This window comes from Gigantopelta aegis, chromosome 11 (genome assembly GCF_016097555.1).
Source record: "Gigantopelta aegis isolate Gae_Host chromosome 11, Gae_host_genome, whole genome shotgun sequence".
Taxonomy (NCBI): Eukaryota; Metazoa; Mollusca; class Gastropoda; order Neomphalida; family Peltospiridae; genus Gigantopelta; species Gigantopelta aegis.
Genome location: NC_054709.1, coordinates 8,301,612 through 8,307,644, shown reverse-complemented (window position 1 = coordinate 8,307,644; position 6,033 = coordinate 8,301,612).

Sequence of the window (6,033 nt, the reverse complement as noted above, 5' to 3'; positions counted from 1 at the left end):
CCTTGCAGAATCATACCAATGATTTGAAAATAATTTGAAAACATTCCGAATTATTCTGAGGGTATACGATATGTTTCATGTGAATTACGAATGCCTTATTTAGACCAGAAGAACTAATTTTAATCAGATTGCTAACAACATTGCGTAGTCTCCAATGTCCAAGTAACATTTCATCTGTAAATAATAATTTATGGGTATGGTATGGGTAACTATATTTACGTGCCCCTATCCACGAGGGTTCAGGCACGCCCACCCCGGATTCAGCCTCTGACATCGCCAGTTGTCGATTCCGGGGCGGGAGGGGGGGGGGGAGGGAGGGGTAATTATAAAAATGCATGGGGTAATTTTAAATGTTGTGGTATGACCACTTACAAACTTAAATAGTTATATCAATTACAGTTAGGGGTCTATCATATTTATATATTGTCACTCACATATTTATAATAGCACCATAATTAAAAGCCTTATATCCTTCTATTATTTTAATATATAATTAGTAGGTGCAATTAATTGAGATTTCGATCGGGCAAATCTAAATAATTATATAGTATAATTAGTTAATTACTAATAATATTTATATATATATATATATATTTATTTTATTAATTAGGCCCTGGAGGATAAAGGATTCGTAAAGCGGGGAGCACCGCGCCACCGGCAATCAGGCGATCAAACAGGCGGGAGGCCCACTATGGTAAGTCCGGATTTTCCACGGGGGGGCGTTCCCGGGGGGGGGGGAGGCCTCCTAACAGGCTTCCCTATCGGCCAAAACCGCCAACGCCCTACCGCACCCAAATATGCACCCTACCACGGCGTCCCCCCCCCCCCCCCCCCCCCCCCCCCCCCCCCCCCCCCCCCCCCCAGGTTATCCATGTAACACAGGTGGGCCAGTATTTAAGATGATATGAATGTTATGATAATGGTAGATGATAAGCCCGCGAGCCGCCGTCTGGAGTGGTGGTGAAACGTATAAGAGTCTTTAGTGTTGTTGATTGGCTGGTGGATTGATTCATTTACTATGGGGAGGTGTCCTCGCCGCTCTCCCCAAGCATTCGTGAGCACTACACCCTAATAATTTAAATATTGACCAATCACACTTCGCCTTTTATAACGTTATTTGGGAGCATACAAATTCTAAAAATATCGGGCGAGTCTATTTTAGTGGCCGCAGTACAGCGAAACATACCAATACGTACGGGACGGGTTATCAGTCTTAAATTTTACATTAAAAATTATTTATTTATTTATAAAAAAATAAATAATAAACCAGTCTTCAGTTTTACATTACAAATTATTTATTTTATAAATAAAACATGTTTTAAGGCATTCGTAATTCACACGAAACATGTCGTATACCCTCAGGATAATTCGGAATGTTTTCAAATTATTTTTAAATCACTGGCATGATTCTGCAAGTAAGGTTTTGATTGGTGGACATGAGCTCCAACTGGCTGCTGTTAGATCCACATGTAATAGTGGAGCTAATTTTAATTAGATTGTGGAAAGTTTATTTAATTGGTCTGTTCTTTTACGTGTCTCCACCTGTGCTTCCTGACTGGCAGTTGTATATTTGGTAGATTATCAGACCAAGCAATTGCCGCCGTCTAGACACGAAAAGATGACGTAGGGTCTACCTGTATCACAGGGTAGTGTGGTGCTTTTTTTTTTTTACCAATTTGATAAGTCATGGGGCATATTTCAAAATAGTATTTTTGGTGTCGGATGGAATTAGAATATTAGGGTTTATTATACTGTAAATAATTACGTAATACTATTGATTAGGTAGTCTGTCCCATCTAAAAATCACAGAATACACCAATTATGTAGTCCCAAAGAAAACATTATCACTTTGTTATCGTGGGTGGTCGTTTTTTTGTACCAAAGGCCATATGGTAGGCTATAAATTTTTCTTTAGATTCCTTCAGAGAAATACTATAACCCCATTTTGTTCTGTTAACGCACTTTGAAATATATTTAGTTAAAACGGTTATTATATTATCTGGACATTTATAAATGTTGTTTTACAAATCAGGTTAATCAAATCGAAGCGCCTTGTCGTAAATCACTTCGTTTGTTTACACTATGCATGCATCAGTTGACAGGAGATGACGTCACTTCCCTTCCAGGCTAGAGTACCGGACACGAGGAAACAGAAACAAAATGGCTGACCCCAATTAGCAGGAATAATCACGGGGTTTTAGTCATTCTATAATTACGCTTTTTTTTATATTTTAAAATGCCAGTAGGCTATATGTTGGTGGTCCGGGTTTGCATCTTTTCAACAGATAAGGCTTCATATTTGACTTCACCGACCCTTTAATATTGACTGATGAGTGTCGTGACGTTGCAATAATGTTTGTTAATAAGTTAATATGCTGGACGGATGGAGGGGGTACAGGGTAAAAGATATTTCGGCGATGTAGTTATACACTACTAATACTGTTTTCTCAATTGTTTACTTGATGCTGCAATAGCAGGTGTAATCATAGATAACTTGGGGGGGGGGGGGGGGGGTATCTAATGAGAAAAAACAAAATTCATTTACAGGGCCGTAGCTAGGATTTTTTGGTATGGGGGTGGGGGGTCAGATGAATAATTGGAACGAACGAGCATGGAAGTCGCAAGACATTAGTGGATCAGGACCTTTTTTAATCTAGAGGCTCTCAACTACCATTTTGCAGCCATTTCAGGGAGGTCACATATTTAAACGTTAATATCAATCACAAGTAAAAAATGTATGAAGAGTGGCTTTTTTTTCTCTTTTTTTTTTTTGGGGGGGGGGGGGGGGGGGACAAAAGCCCCTTTTTGCCACAAAATACGCTAGATTGGATCAAACGTGTTCTGTGCCTAGGAAAATGAAATATGTGGGTTAGTTTTATGAGTAAAGATATAAAGAAAATTAAAGTTTGTTTTATTTATCGACACCACTAGAGCACATTGATTTATTAATCATGGGCTATTGGATGTCAAACATTTGGTAATTTTGACATATAGTCTTAGAGAGAAAACACGCTACATTTTTCCATTAGTAGCAAGGGATCTTTTATATGCACCATCCCACAGACAGAAAAGCACATACCACGGCCTTTGATATACCAGTCCTGGCGTACTGGCTAGAACGTGAAATAGCCCAATGGGCCCACCGACTGGGATCGATCCTAGACCGACTGAGCATCAGGCGAACGCTTTATTATTGGGCTACGTCCCGCCCTACATATAAAGAAAACCAAAAGGTTTGTTTTGTTTAACAACACCACTAGAGGACAACGATTAATTAATAATCGGCTATTGGATGTTAAACATTTGGTAATTCTGACTGTAGTCATCAAAGGAAACCCGCTACATTTGTCCTAATGCAGCAATGGATCTTTTATGGGCAGTTTCACGGGAAAGGTTGCACTACTCGTTGATTGGAATAAAATTTTCATAACTTTAAAATTTAAATCTCTGTTCTGCTAAAATTTTATAAGTACCTGTGTGAATGGTGTAGCAACCTACAAACCAAATTTTATTGAAATAACTTGATGTTTCATCAAGTAGTGAATATTTATATATCAAAATAACACATTTATGAGTCATTTGCATTTTTGCATTATTCCATCACTATTTTAATAATAATGTGATGTGAAATAGATACTTTTATTTGTATTTATTTGAATACCAGACTACTGGTAAACAATTTTTTACCAACCATATTAAAACTGGATGTTGTGTTATAAATTTACAGTATTTTAAAGAACTAACCCTGTTTTCCGTTAAAAAATTTTTGAAGATGTCCTGTCATGAACATTGACCTATAAATAATTCAAATAACATTTTACAACAATTATTTTTGTATTACTATAATCACAATAGACACCTACAGTTGTATCAAGAACAAAAATCAATGTAACTTTGTTATTTACTTTGAGATATTTATTGTAACATAGAGCCTAAACATTTCCGTTAAAAAATGTCCCCTCCTAAACATGGGTTAAATAAATAGATACAGGCAGGTTAAAAAACTTTAATAATATAGTACATGCATAATAGCCTGCAAAAACTAATTTGTATAATTATTGTGTTTGTGTGAATTGTAGTTCTGTAAATACACAAGAATTTGCATGTTTAAAAAAAAAATGTCACCTAAAAACAATTTTAATTTGTATATTTAAACATCTTTTTGCAAAGTGCTTCTATTACATTATCAATATATTTACTTGAATGGATACAAAATACAATTCTATACTAATTTCATAATATATATGAAGTGTGTTTGATTTTTCATAAAAGGGTTGTGAGATATGATGCATTATTGAGAATTACTGTATGTCTAAAATAAAAAATAAAACATGCTTATATGTATGGTTTAAATTCATTTAAAATCAACTATCCATTCACTCATGCAGTGGCAATTGTATGTCACAATGTTCAAGTTCCGAAAGGACATTTTTCAACATGTTAAAGCTGAGCAGATTTGATATTGACATGTCTGGGTGTTGCTATGTACATGTGACTTGTATGGAAGTCTGAGACATTTGTCAACAATCTGCAGGTGTTAGTGGGGTTTGACTGAGAGATGTCAGCTTTGTTTATTATTCTGTCACACTTGGAAAGTTGTGCAGTGATCAATTTTGGTTCTTTATTCTGTCATGTGTATATACAGTCAAACTGTTAAACATTCACCATAAAGAGAACATGTATCAAATTGGCCTTTTAACACAGGTGGCTGTTTTATACAGGTGGCTGCTTAATGCAGGTCAGTTCATATTACTACAGAATCTGATGTTTTTTAAGAATACTGTCTACTATGACTAGGGTTGTTACATTGGACGAATTACCAATACACAATGCAAGTGTAAAGTGCTTGAAGGTGATCATATTTGTATGAAATTCCTTCGTGAGTGTAAAGTGACATCAACATTTAAATGGCCACGGACAAGGTCCTCCCAGACTGTCGGAGTGGAGTGCTCAGAAAGTCGTTTCATCTTTCTTGGGCCTTTAACGGTTGAAGGACATGAGCCTTTTATTCTGCCACAGTTGCAGGACGTAAAATTCAAATATTACAAATAAGGACATTGCAAGCTAAGTAGATTGTGTGTCTTGAATGCAGCAGTGTACATATGAATGACAGGTAATCTTTCAATGTTAATTATCTAATTACACCATTACATGCAGATTCCTATCAAATATTATTTCCTAATACAATTATGAATTAAAATTTTAAAAAAGATTAAGAGCAGTCTCAGTTTATTTAACTGAAATCTACATGTTAAAAAAAATGTCCCCTCCTAAACGAAATTGCCATTTTCACACTGTATTGTTTGAAAGCTTATATTACTACTAATACTAATGCAATCAACATTATTTTTAACTAGTATTCTATAAAACATATTGAAATTTCATTTCTAATTCAGTTATAGACATTCTGTTTGTAAGATTAGCATTTAATGATTTCTGTTTAAAATAAATCATGTTTAAATAGAGGAATATTGCTAAAATATTACCAAAAATCACCAGAACTTAAAATCCTTGGCCTTATTAATGAAAACATAGTTACTCTTAACAGTTTCCTATTTTAAAAAAAACACCAGTTTATTCTTAGAAATGTATCACATAAAAGTTTATGATTATGCAGTACCTGTGCGTCCTAATATTGTTATGCTGTGCATGTAATCATATCACTATTATTTTATAAACCGTAACAGCTGAAGGTCCAATTTTGTATAAAACATTTCTCAAGTCACATGAACGTCCATCAGAGCACTATTTCACGTCTCTGGGACAGGTACCAGCAGTTTCAATCAGCTGAAGACCGGCCCAGAAGTGGAAGACCTCGCATAATAACTGCAGCACAAGATCGCTACATCCGGGTTCTGCACTTGCGTCACCGAACTGCCACAGCAACGAACACTGCTGGACGCATACCTGGTTTGAGAAGGGTATCTGCACAATCTATTCGGAAACGACTTCGAGAAGCTGGTTTATACGGTGGCTGATTTCCGCTAAAACAAATAAATCACTACTTTTAGTATGGTGTTTTAATGCCGTAAT